Source organism: Lissotriton helveticus, chromosome 10 (genome assembly GCF_964261635.1).
Source record: "Lissotriton helveticus chromosome 10, aLisHel1.1, whole genome shotgun sequence".
Classification (NCBI taxonomy): domain Eukaryota; kingdom Metazoa; phylum Chordata; class Amphibia; order Caudata; family Salamandridae; genus Lissotriton; species Lissotriton helveticus.
The window spans coordinates 786,879,285-786,898,905 of NC_136071.1; positions in this window are offsets into that span (position 1 = coordinate 786,879,285).

The following is a 19,621-nucleotide window of genomic DNA, read 5'->3' on the forward strand; positions in this document are numbered from 1 at the left end:
ATATATGAAATCTTTACCTTCCCTACTGTTAAACTCACTAGAGTGGGAATAGTCATTTTTATTCCTACGCTATCCAACGCTTTCCCTACTGTTGCACTCTCTGGAGTGGGAATAGTAATTTTTACCCCTACGCTATCCAACGCTTTCCCTACTGTTGCACTCTCTGGAGTGGGAATAGTAATTTTTACCCCTACGCTATACCAACGCTTTCCCTACTGTTGCACTCTCTGGAGTGGGAATAGTAATTTTTACCCCTACGCTATCCAACGCTTTCCCTGCTTTTGCACTCTCTGGAGTGGGAATAGTCATTTTTACCCCTAACGTATCCAACGCTTTCTCTACTGTTGCACTCTCTGGGGTGGGAATAGTAATTTCTACCCCTACGCTATCCAACACTTTCCCTACTGTTGCACTCTCTGGAGTGGGAATAGTAATTTTTACCCCTACTCTACCCAACGCTTTCCCTACCGTTGCACTCTCTGGAGTGGAAATAGTCATTTTTACCCCTATGCTATCCAATGCTTTCTCCACTGTTGCACTCTCTGGAGTGGGAAAAGTAATTTTTACACTCCCGCTATCCAACCCTTTCCCTACTGTTGCACTCTCTGGAGTGGGTATAGTAATTTTTACCCTCCCACTATCCAACGCTTTCCCTACTGTTGCACTCTCTAGAGTGGGAATAGTAATGTTTACCCCTACGCCATCCAACGCTTTCCCTCCTGTTGCACTCACTGGAGTGGGAATAGTAATTTTTACCCTCTCGCTATCCAACGTTTTCTCTACTGTTGAACTCACTGGAGTGTGAATAGTAATTTTTACCCTCCCGCTATCCAATGCTTTCCCTACTGTTGCACTCACTGGAGTGGGAATAGTAATTTTTACCCTTATGCTATCCAAGGCTTTCCCTACTGTTGCACTCACTGGAGTGGGAATAGTAATTTTTACCCCTACGCTATCCAACGTTTACCCTACTGTTGCACTCACTGGAGTGGTAATAGTAAATGTTACCCTCCCACTATCCTACGGTAAAACTATTGTATATTTTTTATTATTATTATGTTAATATATATATATATATGTGTTAAAAAATAAAATTGTATGTTTATTTATTTTTTTACTTAAATTAATTATCTAATAATTTTAAGGTTATTTATGTATTTTTAAGTATGTTTTAGCTAATTATATTTATTATTTCATTAATTTTAAATTACTTTTAAGACATTTAAAATAATCGATATTTTGACTATCTTTTTTTAATGATATTTTTGATTTGATATTTTTGTACTTACCTGTTTGTAGATAGGACTTCGATAATTTTGCATTCTATATGTTGTCATCAATATTTTGGGTATTCTATATTTTTGTATTCAATATTTTGCCAGTGATCCGCCTACACTACCTGAAAAATGAGTTGGAACCAAAATTACGACTGTAAGGTTACTAGTGCTAAAATGGAGCAGTAATTGGTCCAGAACCATATATGGCAAAATGCTAATAATGCAACACTTTGCCATTGGAAATAATGGTGGTAGGTACTTAATAAAACCAGGAAATAGTGATAAAGTAGGTGAATTTATTTAAATTAGTAAAAAATATAAAGTTTAAATGAGGGCCCAATTAAGAGTTGTGGCTGCCAAATCTGTGCTGGTGGTGTGGCCACAGCAGCACCGGTGGTCCAACCGGCTTGTTTCGAGTTTGGAGGTTGGACCTAAAAAGCCATAAACCGATGTTTAAATGGTTGTAGTGTCAAATAACATGCACTAACTCAACTAAACACTATACATCTTGTTGCGCCTGCAGTTTAACAAAGAACTGCTAAATGTTTGCATGCCAACCCTCCCATTCAGGTGTGAGACTACCAGTGCTTTATTTGTACAATAATAGGTGCCGTTGCTCAAAGCACTTCTCTTTAATTCACTGCCAGTCACTCCCTGCCACGTTATCTCACTCTTACAGGTGTCTGCTTTTTCCCTTGGTGTCGGATTTTCTGTGTTTCTCTTCCTCTGACTTTTGGCTTTGTTTGTTTTCCCTATGTTGGCCTCAGGAAATATCTGTATTGGCGAAATAATTGCTGGTTCCCAAAAATAAGTGTTGGTGCCCCCCACCCGCAAACACTGGCTCAAATTAAGCACTGAAGACAACCAATTTGACGGCTAGTCTCTGTCGGCGTGCCCTGCACCCGTCCGCGCCCGCTCAGGGGGCGGAGCAGTCACAGAATAAATACAGGCAAAGCAGGCAGAAGGACGGTTTGCTTTCTAGTCCCTGCATGCGTGCTTTCCATCCTGCTGACATTCACCTTTTGCTTTCGGGTCACGCTGCACCACATTCGGCACATGAGCATCCTATTCAGTGATGTTTTGGTGAGGCTGCTCTTGGATTTGCGGTGTACTGGTTATCAGACCCCATACCTCATAGCTGCTAAAACAAAGGAGAGACGAATCATTGATCTCCTGAGGCAGTAACATGCATTTTGCGCAATTGTATAGCTTTTCTGAAATACTTACTTGACTTCTTCTGCTCTATTCGAGGAGTCCTCAGTTTCTCTTTGTGCCAACCTTAGTTATTACCAGACGTAGGAACAGTGTCTGTCAGGCAGGCACGGCCCATGCCGGGCGTTATACTGGGGCGGTGACGTCAGGCAGGGGTGGGTCAGGGTGGGGGGCTGTAAAATGCGGGATATGGACCATTAGAGGTAAGTACCGATAAAAATAAATAAAACGAATTTCGTTGCCCACGCTACATCACATTTGGCGATGCAGCGTGGGCAACAACATTGGTTTTATTTATTTTTATCGGTACCTCTAATGGTCCATATCCTGCATTTTACAACCCCCCACCCTGACCCTCCCCTGCCGGATGTCACCGCCCCAGTATAACGGGCCGTGCCTGCTATGCAACACTTTTCCTACTGTTGCACTCACTGGAGTGGGAATAGTAATTTTTACCCTTACGCTATCCATTGCTCTCCCTACCGTTGCACTCACTGGAGTGGTAATAGTACATTTTACCCTCCCGCTATCCTACGGTAAAAATATTGTATATTTTTTATTAATATTATGTTAATATATATATATGTATATATATGTGTTAAAAAATAACATTGTATGTTTATTTTTTTACTTTAATTAATTATTTAATAATTTTAAGGTTATTTAAGTATTTTTAAGTATGTTTTAGTTAATTATATTTATTATTTCATTAATTTTAAATTACTTTCAAGACATTTAAAAAAATTCGTTATTTTGACTAACTACATTTTTTTAACAATATTTTTGATTCGATATTTTTGTACTTACCTGTTTGTAGATAGGACTTCGATACTTTTGAGTTCTATGTTTTGTCATCGATATTTTGGGTATTCTATATTTTTGTATTCAATATTTTGTCAGTGATCCGCCTACACTACCTGAAAAATTAGTTGGAACCAAAATTACGACTAAGGTTACTAGTGCTAAAATGGAGCAGTAATTGGTCCAGAACCATATATGGCAAAATGCTAATACTGCAACACCCTGCCATTGAAAATAATGGAGGTAGGCACTTAGGGGTCGATTCTGATCCGGTAAAAAGTGCTCCGAATAGCAGTTCGGAGCGTTTTTCTCGTACGAATCGTACCCTGCAACGTCCCCCGTACGTACGACGAAGTACGATTTGTACCAGGAGCTGGACTCCGTACGAATCGTACAGAGACCGTACGAATAAAATCCCTGTACGAATCTCCCTCGGAATCCGCTGTACTCGACATCTGAACGGTTCGCGGCTGCTTTTTCCGAACCGGCAAGTACGATTCGTGTTGGGTACGCACTGTACGACCCTTTTTTCTACGGGAGCTGAAAACAGCCGTAAAAGCAGAGTTCGTGCCCAAACAGGCACGGGACGGCCCCCCGGGTACGGTGCGTACCCCCCATGATCGCAGGGGTATGCACCTACCCCTGCGATCATGGGGGGTACGCACCGTACACCCAGCGGACATGGGGTACGCACCGTACCCCATGTACGCTGGGTGTACGGTGCATACCCCATGTACGCTAGGTGTACGGTGCATACCCCCCATGATCGCAGGGGTATGGTACGTACCCCTGCGATCATGGGGGGTACGCACCGTACGGTGTGTATGCGAATGTGCGCTTTTCGTACGAATCGCCCTTACCTGACGTGGACCGTACGAATCGCGTTCTGATACCCCGGTCCGGATCGTACTCGTCGGGTCGTACGGTGTGTGTATGAGTCGTATGGAGATGGCTCCAGATGCGAATCGTACGGACGGTAATTTTACCGGATCGGAATGGACCCCTTAATAAAACCAGGAAATAGTGATAAAATAGGTGAATGCATTTAAATTAGTACAAAATATAAATAAGTATAAATGAGGGCCCAATTAAGAGTTCTGGCTGCCAAATCTGTGCTGGCGGTGTGGCCACAGCCGCACCGGTGGTCGGACCGGCATGTTTCATGTTTGGAAGTTGGACCTAAAAAGCCGTAAACCGATGTTTAAATAGTTGTTGTGTCAAATAACATACACTAACTCAACTACACACTATACATCATGTTGCACCTGCAGTTTAACAAAGAACTGCTAAATGTTTGCATGTCAACCCTCCCATTCAGGCGTGAAACTACCAGTGCTTTAAGTGCTTTATTTGTAGAATAATAGGTGCCGTTGCTCAAAGCACTTCTCTTTAATTCACTGCCAGTCACTCCCTGCCGCAGTATCTCACTCTTACAGGTGTCTGCTTTTTCTCTTGGTGTTGGATTTTCTGTGTTTCCCTTCCTCTGACTTTGGGCTTTGTTTGTTTTCCATATGTTGGCCTCTGGAAATATCTGTACTGGCGAAATAAGTGCTGGTTCCCAAAAATAAGTGTTGGCGCCCCCCACCCGCAAACATTGGCTCAAATTAAGCACTGAAGACAACCAATTTGAAGGCTAGTCTCTGTCGGGCGTGCCCTGCACCCATCCGCGTATGCGCAGGGGGCAGAGCAGTCACAGAATAAATATGGGCAAAGCAGGCAGAAGGACGGTTTGCTTATTAGTCCCCGCATGCGTGCTTTCCGACCTGCTGACACTCAACTTTTGCTTCCAGGTCACTCTGCGCCACATTCGGCAAATGAGCATTCTATTCAGTGATGTTTTGGTGAGGCTGCTCTTGGCTTTGCGGTGTACCGGTTATCAGACCCCATACCTCATACCTGCAAAAACAAAGGAGAGAAGAATCATTGATCTTCTGAGGCAGTAACATGCATTTTGCGCAATTGTATAGCTTCTCTGAAATACTTATCTGACTTCTTCTGCTCCTATTTGAGGAGTACTCAGTTTCTCTTTGTGCCAACCTTAGTTATTACCAGGCGCGGCTGGTCCATGTGTGCGGAAGGGCCACGCCTGCCTCCTTTTTCCCCGTAGAAACAGTGTCTGTCAGGCTGAACAAAAGTCACCCTGACAGACAATATTCACTTTCAGTTTAACCAGCCAGGAGACACACATGCGCATTTAGCCCTGGCTCCTGGCTGCCTGAACAGCACTTTACTGAGCTGAGAAAGTCACTTCTCCGTTCGGTGTGAGTTTATCATCTCAGCAAAGGTTGCTGAGGCCCTTCCCTCAGTGACGAGGGATAGCGTCACTGATTGCCTTGCACCTGGGTGCTTCAGTTTTAAGCCCTGAAGCGCCCAGGGCCCAGTGTCAATCAGTGACACTTCATCACAGAGTGGGGTGGGGTCAGTAGTCTCCCTGACCCCATCCCACTCTGTGATGACGATAGGACTGCTGCCTTCCCTCATTGGCAAGGCAGCAGTCCCAAGCCTCCTGGAACCTCCGAGTCAGAGCAAAGCTGGCTAAAGGTAAGTGTGATTTAAATTCTTTTTACATTGTTTGGTGCGTGCATGTGTGAATGTTTGGGAAAGAGTGTTGTGAATGAATGTGTTTTTGTGTGCTCCTGGTTGTGAGTGTTATGTGTATGTGAGCGTGTGTGTGTGTCCCGTCCGCCCCCTCCCCCCAAAACGTACCATCCGCCACTGGTATTACCTATGAAGAAAAAATATATATCAAAATATCGATCAATTGTTTAAAGCCTTGACATTTAAGTTTGATAACCCTGTACCTATTTTTGTGCTTTTTATTTTTTCCGCTGTCCTTTCCGTTACATGACTTGTCCCATTACTGGATATCAGTATTTACATAGAGGGTTTGTTAAAGCATGATACAGAATGCTTTTAGGTAGGTGATGTACTACTTTATGTTAGCACTTTAGATCTGTCATTGAATTGGTGAATGTCAAGTATAGATGCCCTCTTTTGTTTTTGTCTCTATAGATTGTATTCAAAACCTGCAGATGCAGTTATTTTTTTTATTACAGAAGAGAGGAGTCATCAAGGTAGTTAAGGATTTCACAACTCAATACATGATTATAGTTTACTGTTTAATCCATCCATAGTAGTCCTATTAATACTGGAACTGTTCTGTTTCTATACACACAGGGAACACATAGAAGTTACCTGAGACCCTACCTACCTTACTGAAGTGCTTTGTGTGAAAGGTGTTGTTTCTTCTTGGCTTTTCTTCCCCTCATCTCCCCTCTTACTCGGACATACTTTGACAAAGTTGGGTGTTCGTGATGTGGTGGGGAAGGTGGGATCTAGCTTGTGTTCTTCATATCACTGCTATGGAAAAGTCAAGTGAGTTACAGTCTCCCGTCTCCCTATTCATGTATTCAGAAGCCTGATTCCATGCAATTACCAAATAATCTGCTTAAAATAATTTAAAGAGCTAAATTGAGCATGGAAATAACCTCAGCTCTCTCTGTTTTTTTAAAAAAGACCAACAATTAAAAAGTTGATGCCAATCTCATTCACTCACGCTCTAACCTCCCTCTCCAAGAATTACCTCTGACATCAAAGCCTAATTTTTTTGTCCTTAATTCTTACAGGGGGAGATTAGACCTGTGACAGTACATTTTATTTTTGGCAGTTTTGCATAGTTCATACAGAAACAGAGTTGAGCACTTTGTTTTTGTGAGGACCAAAAATGAAATGCCCATGTCCCTATATTCAGAATCTGGTATTAGGACCAGAGTTGTAGGCTTTGGAACTGGGGAACCCGGTTCAAGTCCCAGCGTTGGCTCAACATCCAGTGATTCTGGGCAAATAACTTAATCTCCCCATGCCTGTAAACAAAGAATGTTGACACAACGACTTGTTCTTGACGTGTTATTCAGGTAGTACCCACACATCTCCATCTTGTCAAAGTTGACGCGACTCCTCAAATTGTTTCCGGGGACTAAGCACCTCAAGGAGTCATCGGATGCCCCAGCGCCTAAACTAAGACAGGGTTCCCGCCCTCTCGCTTTGAAAAGAAGGAAATAAAAATCGATCAGAGCGTGATTATCGTTGACACTAGAGGATATAAAACGGCAATTTCCAGCCACAGAACGACACTAGAAGGCGACCGCGCACACCTGCTATTCTGAATTCAAGCACAACTGCAACTTTGATGAGGATCCCCACATTCAAGGGGATTCGAAACGCGTAGACTATTCTTGTTCAGGCCTATCTGTGTTTAAATCATATTGTTTTGTCTGTGTTTGTTTCAATTACAGGAAATAGTTTAGACGGCCTGATGTTCTTGTACATACATTGTTTGTGTATATAGATGTATGAAAATATGCAGTTTTTTCTTTGACTCACCAAAAGAATAATTGTTCTATAATAAGGGACACTAGGGTGGGCAGTGTATGAGTGAAGTGTGATTGGATGATTGGTTGGGTGTGTAGATGATGAGAATAGGTGAATGATTCTGACACAGTATGATTGTTGTTGTTCTCCAGAATTTTAGAAGAGGTTGTATGTTTGAGAGTGTTTAAAGGGGCTTACAAAAACACAAAAAGAAAAATGTGTTGTGTTTTGATATATATATATAAAATAGAAAAAATACATTCTAAAGAAATAGAAATAAAAATCAATAAAGTTTTTGACTTTTGTATGAAACAGAAAAAGTGGTTTCTTGAGGGCAATTGTTTTAGTCATTGCTTTTCAGCATTCAGTTATATCATTGTTGCAGCACTGGCATTTGCTTTGTTTCTTCTCGAACTTGAAATTTTGGCATGCATGTAAATGCAAAATTGCTAAAACTGAATGGGAACACAAATGGACATGCAACCATTCATACAATGTCTTGCCCCTGATCAACAGGACTCCAAACAAAGACAAATCATAGAAATGGTGGCTAGTGGCTGAAAGGGATTGACTCAAAGTCCACTCTTTCTCTCTGTATTTCTTATTCAACGTTGTTAAGCATTGATGAGGGATGGCCATTTATTTATCTAAATCTGCATGCAGCCTGACCTAAAAAGACGCCGAAATGTTTGTTTGGTGTACCTGTTAACATCTGTTGATTACAAATAACGGAAAGAATATGGGCGGAAGAGGTTGTAAATCACCCTTGGAATCGGAAATATTTTCTGTAATATGCGATGTTATCGAGGGTGAAATGCTAAAGCCATTTTGGGATTAGTAATGATGAGGGGGTGTTTACTTTGGCCTGCCAGAACTAGCAAATCTATGTCTCTTACTGAAATTATTTCCTGCCTTGTGCATTGTTCCTAATGTGCTGGAAAAGGAACCAGGATGCAAGTGCTCTTATATGTACTTTAGTTTACTTAATAAGGGATTTTGTGAAGCCATGCCTGCCATTTTGTAGTCACCTCGTAGTACAGATATTTTGTTTTTTTGTCATCAGCCAAAGCAGATGCTTCCTATTGGTCAAGTTCAAGAAACTTTCAAGTTCAAGAAACTTTATTCGGTTCAATTACAAAACCATAAAAGTACAAGAACACACAAAAACGGTCCATAGGTCACCAGGCGACATAAAAACATAGAAATACAATATAAAAAGGGAGGGAGTACCCATTAAAATATGCAGCGCAATGTGCCAAAATTTTTAAAAAACAACAATATATACATCATAAAAATAGAGCAGCATAAAAGAATTTCGGTTAAAACTTGATTCCAGTTGCAATTGACAATGTTTACAGTAAATCATCTAGGACCAGTAATCTTTTTACTGAGTCTCACCGCTATGGTAAAAAATTTAGCTATATTGTAAATTTCCCATATGTCAACTAATAGTTTAAGGTGCAATAAAGCTGGCTTGACTTGTCTGAACCCCTTCCCCTTTAGCAAGGGTATGATAAACTTTTTCCTAATATCTTTGAAAAGTTTTCGTTTTATAAAAAGATTTACAATCAGATTATTACTATGAGATGTGTCTGATGAGCAAGCAAATATGACCCAATCCTCTTTCAAATTAGGTTATGGTAGTAAAGCTTTGTTGCACAGACAACTAACTGACTGAGTAGAGCGATGCGTGAATTTGGATGAATTTATTTTTATTCTAGTATATGTGGCTTTCAGAAGGTTCCTTGCGTCATGTCTCTTGCAGCAATAACTCTTATGTGCTGGGAAACTATATTTGAAAAAGCACTAAAGGAGTATAAATTGTATGTAAAGTACAGTGGGAAAGAATGAAAACTATTGCTGAGTGAATCTCCAATTCTGTGGAGGATTAAAATGAAGAGATTCTTTCTGATTAAGTATGATGATTTTAAACAAAGAGCAACAAAAAGAAAAACTCACAGAACTTCAAACAATGTGTAACCCATTAGTAATTGAAAGAATAATTAATTATAAAAGGATAGCAAGGGGTTTTTATTTTAGGAAAAATGGTTGTGATGCTCTGTTATTCGTATACTTACACCTGGAGAGGAAGGAGAAACAGAAACACAAGAGAGACAGAATAAAACAAATCAAACCATGGCAAACAAAATTGGCCTGGTGTTGACTGCTAACCCTTTTTCTTTACAGATATTTGTTTTGTTTGCTGATAGGTGTTTGTTAAATTTAAATATTTTTTTTAATATATTTTTATTTTCCAAATTATGCACACTTTTACTTTATACATTTCAACATGAATATTTCATATATTATTTCAACAATTCATGACCTTTATCCGTATACAGTACACTTTCAAAATATATTAAACTTTTATCATTCTTATGCCAAAACACAACAATATTTTTCCACAAGTTCAATGATTACCCAATCCTTCTTTCCACTTATTTACTGGCTCCCAACTTCTTAGACCCATGGCCCTCTTCCTCCTGCCCTTCCGAGAATAAATATTCTTCTCCAAATTATATGCGGATAATACATTAGCCAGCCAGGTTTGCATTCCCGGAGGGTTTTTATCGAGCCACGCCCTGGCTATGGTTAATCTGCACACTGCCATTGCTACAAACAAAAATTCCCGTGGTACTGCATCTCCATCTGCACCAACCCCTAGAAGAATCCAGGGAGGAGTGAGCACTATTTGAATTCCCAGTGACCTAACCAAAAAGACCTCTATATCCCTCACTAGTGTGTGCAGTTGAGGGCATGTGGCAAAGATGTGCACACTGTCTGCTTCTAGGGAATTGCATCGGGGACAAAAAATACCCGTAGTACCGCCCCATTTTGCAATCGTAGCTGGCGTAAAATACAATGAGAATAGGGTTTTATAATGTTGGGATTGTAAAGGGGATGAACACAGAACCGTTCGACCTAATTCTAGGGATTCCTGAAACCAAACCTGCTCACCACCCAGTTTCTCCACCCACTTATTACTGTGTTTTTCCATGTCATCCTTTTTCCCTTTTACCAAACTTGCATAAAAAGATCGTATCGTACAATCCACAGACAGCTTTATTTTCTCAAGAATCTCATTCCTGCTAAACCCAGCAGCCCCACCCTGCTTGTTGCCTAAGAAACTCCTAATCTGGAGATACTTAAAAAAGCCTCTGTTATCCAGACCGTACTTATTCCTCAAATCACTGAACTGCATCATCCCATCAGTATTAACAATATCACCAATTTGTGTGATCCCCCTTGCCTCCCAGTCTGCCATTGTTGTGTCTGAAAAAACAGCTGGAGGAAAAGACCTATTTTTATACATCCTAACATATCTGTTGTATCTCCCTAATCTTGATTTTTTCAGAAAAGCACTCCAAATGTTTACAGCGGCAGCTAATGTCTTAAACCTTGTTCTTTAAAAGTATCCAAAATCGATACTATTTAACACGCAGTTTCCCGCTTCTGCCCCAAGGACTGTTGAATACACCTCCATAGAAAATCTGGCAACTCTTCGGTCAAGGTTCGCCCCTCCAATTAGCCCCTGCATGTATTGTAAGGAAGCCGCCATATAATACAATTTAAAATCCGGTGCTCCCCACCCACCTTTCTCTCTCGGGAGGGAGATGAACCTATAGGCCCTCCGTGTTTTTCCCTGCGCCCATATAAAGCGATTCAAAATCACCTCTAGTGCATTAAATCAACTTGCTTCAAATAATAACGGAATGGATCTAAAAAGGAAAAGAAACTTAGGAAGAATCAACATCTTAATTACATTAGTACAGCCCACTATTGACAAATGTAGGTTGTTCATTCTGTCTAAATCTGATTTTACTCGTGTCATTAAGGAAGTCATATTTCCTACTACGTCCTCTAGATTTGCTGAGATCGCGACTCCCAGGTAAACTGCTGAGCCAACTACCCTACCATCATTGCAACCAACATACCTATTTTCTACGATCTGCGTTTTCGAACTATTCAAGCTATATCCCGATACCCAACCAAATTTTTGGGCTTCCAGTTCCACCTCCCTAATAGCCCCTGCCGCATTGGGTGTCAGAATGGCCACATCGTCAGCGTACGCCAAAGTTTTTATCAAGCAGCCATTCATCAGCATTGCTGGAATCTCTGGATTTTGTTCAAATCGGCGGAGAAACAGATCTACATAAAGCGCAAATAACAAGGGAGAGGAGGGACAACCCTGCCTGGTCCCCCTACTGATCTTAACCCATGCAGAATGCCCCCTATTAACCCTAATCTTAGCTTTCGGGTCTTTATATAGAGTTTGTGTAGCCTTTATGAATCCCTCCCCTATGCCACTCCATCTCATGACAGACCATAGATATCCCCAGGAGACCCTATCAAATGCTTTCTCTGCATCTAAAAACAGTGCTGCCATAGGGTCTCCCAGGGTACCTGCTGCATCAAACATTGTGATTACTTGCCTGACATGTTGCATTGTACCTTTTCCTGGGATAAACCCATGCTGAGAGGGACTAACCAGGCTCTCAATTACCCTTGATAATCTTTTGGCCAGCATTTTAGAGTAAACTTTTACATCGGCATTCATTAGTGTAATGGGTCGATACGAGCCTGGAGCCGTTGGTGGTTTACCCTTTTTTGCTATCACTGTGATGTCAGCAGCTCCCCAGGAATCAGGTATCGAGTCCCCCTTCTGAGCCAGTAACATAATATTAAACATATCAGCTGTTAACACCCTTTGGAATACTTTAAAAAATCCCACCGGGATCTGGTCCGGACCCGCTGCCTTCCCCAATGGTAGGCTACCAAGAGCCATAACAAATTCTTCCAATTGAAATGTGGCTTCTAAGTCCTCCTTGTCATCCATCTCAAGCACCGGAGGGAGAACATCCCTCAGATACCCCTCTACCTCCTCCATACCCCCTACATTATCAGAGGAGTAAAGACCTATATAGAATTGTCTAAAGACTTCCCTCACCTGACCTGCCTCTGTAAAAGAGTTGCCCTGTGCATCAACAATCTCCTTAACATCAGATATTGCTGCTCTCTGCCTACTCCGAACCGCTAAAATATGGCCCACCCTCTCACTGAGTTCGTATGCCTTCTCCCTTTGAGTCAGATATTTCTCCGCTGCTTTTTTGGCCCTACCTTCAAGGGCTTCTGCTCTAGTTGCGGTAATCCTAAGCAATAGCTGGTCGAGCGGGGAGTTCTGAGTTATAGCTACTGCTAAATCCGCTTCCAATTTCAAAAGATTTTGTCGTAGTTCTTCTGACCTTAATCTCTCCTTCTTTCGATTAGATAACACAAAACTCAATGTCTCCCCCTAACCCCCGCCTTTAATGAATCCCATACAACCCCTGGTGGTGCTGTCCCTCTATTTATATCCCAAAAATCCTTTATCCATACGGCCATATAGTCCTGATATGCCTGATCTTGTAATAGTGCACGTTCAAAGGTCCAAGATACATCTCTCCTTTGGACCTGACCCAGCTTAAGTGTCACTACTAGTGGACTGTGATCTGAGATCATTCGGGGGTGTCTTTCAATTTTTGAGCCAGTAATCAAACTATTCGAAATTAAAAAATAATCCAATCGAACCAATACCTTGTGAGGAGCTGAATAGAATGTGCTGCCGTCTAAGTGCGGATGCCACTTCATCCAGGGGTCTTCCAGGGAGTTATGTAACACCATGTCTGAGAGTGCTCTATACACCTTCTTTTTCCTCCCTATATACTGTCTCCCAGGTTGAGCAAATGAGCTACTAAAATCATGCAGATTGAGATCTCCGCAGCAAACGATTGGTTCGGGCCATTGTGCTAGCTCGACATCCATGCCTTCGAATGACCTCCTGTTGTCTGGCCTTGCCTTGCCAATTATCTCTTCTCTCAGCAGGAAGTTCCCAACATTCACTAATATTGCCCTGGGCAGGTTCCCCTGGCCATCACCCCCTGTACCCCCGTACCTCGGGCTTTCCTCATCATAAAGGGGAACCTGTGTGCCCTCTGTATCTCCCTTTCCCACTGCCACTGAGACTCCGGAAAGGCCCCCTTTAACAAATTAATCACGAATTGCCAAACGTCCTGCCCTTCTGTCCCTTCTGCCACACCCAAAAGTCTAACATTATTCCGTCTCTGCCTGTTTTCAAAATCTTCCATCTTCCAACGCATGTCCTCTGCCAACTTCTCCTGTTCTGATTTGAATGATTGCCAGTTCTCAACATCGTCTTCAAGCCTGCCAGTACGCTCTTCAACCTCCGTTACTCTGTCCACGAATTCATCATACAGTTTATTAACTTTCCTCAGGGTATTCTGAATTTTCTTTGAGGCCTGTCTTGCTCTGCGGCTTTCTGCCCTTGCATCTGCTTAAGAGTGCTAAATAAAATGTTTTAAAAAGCGCGGGGGGGGAGCCCCAGATGAGGCACCCCCAGGACTAGCGTCCTCCTGATAGACCTGCGAGGTAGCAGAGTAGTCCCATAGTAACCGCTTCTCGGGGTGTAGGGGGGACCCGGACGTCTGCCTCCTTGATTTTGAGGATTGTCTCTTCATCGTCGATTCTTTTCCTGATGTACTAGACCCTGACGCGGTTTCCTCCTCCCCCTCCTCCTCCGAGCTCTGATCAGATGATAATACCGATTCTGAGTCCTCATTCAGGGAGAAGAAGCACTCTCCCTCTATAGAAGCACCATCCCCTTTTCCCGGCGCCTGTTTGCTCATACCTTCTGCCGGGTTGCCTTTGTTTGCTAGACTGACCCTGCTGCCCCAGGTGCTATCCCAATGTTTTGAGGCATTCATTTCTACCTCCACGAGCATTAAGGCCACCAACATATCGGCATTCATATCCTCCGAGTCTATGGTTGGATACCCCCGTGTCCCCCTTTGCCTCCATCTCTCATTCCATTCGGTGGCTCACCTCTGCTGTATGCTTCTCCTGTTGCTTGAGCCTCTGCAATGAGCTTCTGATCCTGCTCCTGCGTTAGAGCGGGCCGTTGCTTGGCAACCAAGTTCTCTGTGCCCTCAGCATCTGTAACGTCCTCGAGGACGTTTCTTCCAGTATCTACCAACGCGTCTGTTTCGTGAGGCGGATCGGCCTGCTCGGGAGTCCTCGACGAAAGAACCTCTGCCAGGGTAGGTTGCCGCCTTCCTAGCTCTCGGATCTTGTGCTTGCCATGTCCTCCGCTGGGGATCCATTTTTGCCTTTGACGGCCACGCTCGGCTTTCCCCGCATCTCTCCTTTCTTTCCTTTCTCCGTCGGGGGGAATATTTTTCTGATCACACCGGGGGCCTTCCCGGCGGCAGTGTCCGTCTTTGCAGTAGCAGCCGCCCCTGCTTTTGTTGCTGGAGGGTCTGGCAGTTCTTTAGCCTTCTCGCTCCCTTTTTCCGATTTTGCAGACCGGGGGGGGTATCTTAGGCGCCATGCTCTGCCTGTCAAGCAGCCTTGCAGCCTTTCTTTTAACCCAGACCCAAGCCAGTCCAATCCAAAGGGTTCGCTTCTTAAAATAACTATATTTGTGCAGTCCTCTAAGCCACCATAGTTCGGGAGCCATCAGGGGTATTCATCAGGGTTACACAGCATCCTACTCGCCAGTCAGACCATTGATGTGCAGGAGAGGGAATGGGTGCGACCTCCCAGTACAACTCTGCAGCGGCCATCTTGCCTCTCATGGTGTTTGTTAAATTTAATAGATTACTTCCATAGCCTTGGCTATACACATGGCAGGGCAGACATTTTAGATATTTTTTTTAATTAAAATTAACAAAGTTTGCAATTTACGATTACAAATGAAGATATGGTAGTGACCTGATAAGAATTTGTGGGAGCCACCCACTCTAGGCCAAAGAAAAAAAGTAAAAGGAACACATATCTTTTTGAAAAAAAACACATATCGGCCCAGAAGTCCCTAGCAACTGGCAGGGACTACTTTTTGTGTGAATGTGTACATTTTTCAGGAGCAGAATGCAGACACTCAGTCTGGTAAGCCAATGGATGAAGTAGGTTAACTCTGTGTCCTGTACTGCATGCTGTGGCTGGAGGCAGCAAAATATATATTACGCAGCAGCAGACCAGTGAGTGAAGAGTGCTCACTGAAGGCCCAGGTATTGTATGTAGAGATATATAAATTTTTATTAAAAATCAAAGGCCCTTGAGACTCGGTGGAGGAACATGGCGGCCGCTAGCTAACCTGTCGCAGCTGCGCTCACCTCTTTGACGGCTGAATGACGACCTGAGGCTCCCGTGGTGGATCCCTCTTTCACCCCTGATGTGTTTTGCGGTCCATTTTTGCTCAGAGGTGTGGGGGACTATGCGAGAGTACGCGGGGGGCTGCAGCGCTGGTGGGGAGCTGTTTTTTTCTGATGAGTGCGGTGATCGCGAGTGCATCGACTGGAGCTGGAAGGAGGCTGCGCGGCTCCGGAGACGCCGGGACGCCGCCTGCTTCTGATTTTGCTTTCCGATCAGGAGTGGAGCTGAGTACATTGAGCACATTGAGCCTGCTTCTGGGGTTTCTGGGGTAGGCTTGTCAAGGCTAAGCAACAAGCTTCAGAGGCAAGCGGGCCAGAGGTCAGTGTATTAATTTCAGAGCAGCTGAGTTTTTCTGCAGAGTTTCTTAATACCGATTCTCTCTTAGGTGGGGCCCCCAGCGGAGCGACCTTCCCCGCATATTGGTGCTGGGAGGTTGGCAACTTCTCTAGCAATTCCTCTTTGTGTTGTATGGAGGTAGGGGGGACGAAGTCAGAGGAGCTAGAGGTGCAAAAGGTGGTAGAGAAAGTAAAAGTAAAAGTAGGTGTTTCTCCCCTCTCTCCCCCTAAAATAAGTTGCTATACCTTGAGGGCCAGGGCAGCTCATTCATTACAGAATTCTGACATTATTTTACCAATAGTGACCCCGAGGAAATCTCCCCCTATTTTGAAGACTGGCAATAGGGGCTTACAGAAGAAACAAAGTGCAACGACTGGGGAAGTGGAAGAAAAGGTAAGGGAGGTTCCAAAAAGCAGAGGGAAAACTAAAATAACCCCTTCTTTAAAAACCTACCAAGAGTTATGTCTTCCACAACAAGCCTGAATAACGCGGCTGAAATAAACACCCAAGGGGAAAGAAGGATGGAGAGATTCCTAAACCTAAGACTAAATCTAAAATTATATCTAAGGCACCAAATGGCGATAGCGAAGTCCCTCCTCTTTTGACTCCGTTCCAGCAATGCAAGCAGAGGGAGACTAAGCAATTTACTGTAAACCCACCTCTGACCTCGCCTGAATCTCATCCAGAGGTATAGCTGTCTAACAGATTTAACGCTTTAGAGGTTCAGGACCTGCATATTCAGCATAACCTTCCTTCTGATGACCCACAAGAAAGGGCGAATGAAGTATCAATCACTGGGGGTATAACTATGACCATCGAAACTGGAGACGCTGAGTTGGAGGACTCCGGAAGCACTGGATCAGTGGTGCATTCTCTCTCGGATATCCTGATTGCAATGAAGGGGGAAATGATAAGTGGTTTTAAGGTTTCGGAGATGAATCAGGCGGATTTGGCGAACAGATTTTCAGTCTCCGAAGCCAATCAGGCGGCAATTAAATCTTCGTGTGAATTGCTGGCCCTGAAATTGGAGGCGGTGGAGGCAAGAACGGACCAAATTGAGGCAGAGATTCCAATAATCAAGAAGGCGATAACAGTCCTGCCAAGTATCACGCAACAGGTGTGACACTCACACATTTCAGTGCGGTGTTCCGCATCACAGCACTGAAATGCATTGTCACGCATTTTTCCACTGGCCAGCCAGTGCCACCAGCGGCACCTGTGCACTGGCTCTAGTGCTCAGAGAGATGTGCTGCCAGCAGCTGCTTGCTGGGCTGAGTTCAATAAATAGTTAAAGATTCTTCTGCGCTCAGCTCTGGAGTGGCTGAGAGCGCTACAAAGTAACAAATCTTCCCAACATGTGCGTGCGCCTGGCTGGTGCCGCACGGCTTTCCTTTCGCACACTGCTGCCAATTACCGACGAGGGGGTGGGGAGGTGGGAGGGGGCGCGGGTCCTGCCCTCTCTGTCCACGATGCTACTGGCTGTCAGTCACTGTGGCCTACCAGGGCGCCCGGGTTTATTAAATCCGGATGTGACCGCCAGTGCCCTCACGTCTGAGGAAGAGGAAGTGAGGCAGAACGGCGGGGGATTCAATCGGAGTCAGTCGAATCCTCCTTGCCGAGTGCACAGTGCTGACTCTTCTTTCTGCGGTGCGCAGCGCCGCACTTTAATTAAACCCCCAACTCGGTGAGTGACACAGTGAAAAAAGTGAATTAATTTCACTCACCGGCGACACGGAACAGTGAGTGACTCTCATCATGGCCGCCCGCTGTGCAAGAGCCATCATCGGTGATCACGGGCGGCGCAAATTACTGCGGCCAAGCGGGGGACGAGTGAGTCAGCAGCCTGCAGTGTCTGGGGGGAGAAGAAGTTGAAGACTGCTAGTGCGGCTGCAGAGTGCATCATACAGCAGTGCAGTCACAGTGCTGCAGCGCTGTGCCGCCGGTCCCCGAGTCTCTGCACTGGTCTAGTAAGTGTTTTATACTACACGATGAGTCATCTGAAAAAAATGATTTAACACACAAAAGCATGCAGGGCTGCTCTGTCTCATCATCCTTCCTGAGTCAGCGAGCCTCCTGGTTTATCTGCAGTCTGATCACTGATTTATCACAGTAAATGCAGGCGAGCCGCAGGGCTGCTCTGTCTGACTCTCATCATTGATTTTAGGGCAGTAGTAAGGTATTATATTAACGGCCGGGTCAGTGCGTGACAGTTTTACCAGGCAGGGCTCTCTGCTCTGGGTGTAAAGTGTGTGTGGGCGTGAGTATGTGTGGGTGTGGGTGCCCTTAATGAACATTAATTTCTGCCCGGATTTACATGCGTTCCTCCAGGTTGCCACCGGGGCGACTATGACCATCCGGCACCTCCTGTGGTTCGCATCTGTGGAACTGAAATTAAATAAAAGATCTGGTGATGGAAATGGAGCTCATCAGAGGAACCACGTGGACACCTGGAGGATCCCCTCCCTGTCCCTTCTCACGTTCAGAGTTAGCATCTCCAGGCAGGGCTGCTCGCTCTGTCGTCCTTCCTGACTCAGTATTTGACAGTTTTACCAGGCATGGCAGGTTTTCTCTCTGCTGTCTGCACTGGGGCCTGGCGGGGGGGGAGGGGGGGCGCTAGGTAGCGTCATTCCTCAGAGGCACCCTGTCCGGAACTTACTTCACACAGCTCATTAGTGCTTGTGTCAGCGCGGCGGCGGCACGCACAGTCTGATCATCTCTGAATAAAATATTTCAGTCACATACAATCAATATAGTTTAAAATCTGCAGGCAGGGCAGCTCTGTCTTATTCATCCTTCTGAGTGAGACTGGTTTATCTGCAAGTGCAGATCTGAGTTAATCACAGTAAATCTGAAGGCCTGGCCGCAGGGCTGCTCTGTCTCCTTATCATTATCATGTGCGCCCCTGATTAACGGTTATCTTCGCTCTCTCGGCACTGGGGGGGGGGGGGGGGGGTGAGAGGAGGGAGTGGTCGGTTGCAACTGGGATTAGTGTCCTTCCATTTCTGGTGCTCCGGAGCAGTTTCAAGTTGTTCTTGGAGTTTCTTGTTGCTCAAATGGCTGTAATTTCTGATATTTAGAAGTTTCCCTATTCTTCCTTGCATGATTTTTGCTCGCAGAATAGTGTCACTCATAGTCGTTGGAATGTCACTCATAATTTCACTAACATTTTAAAAATGTCACACATGGCAATCTGAAACCTTGGCAGCTATGCGATAAATTCTGCCACAACAGATATGGCAAAGCTGGCAACTCAGAATAAGGCACTAAGAGAAGACCTAGAAAGGCTGGAAAACCATTCCCGGAAAAACAATCTGAGATTCTTGAACATACCAGAGAATCTTGAAGGGTCGGACCTTAAAGGATTTATTATTTTGCTGGTACAAGGGACACTCTTTAAGAGTTTCCCGAATATAAAT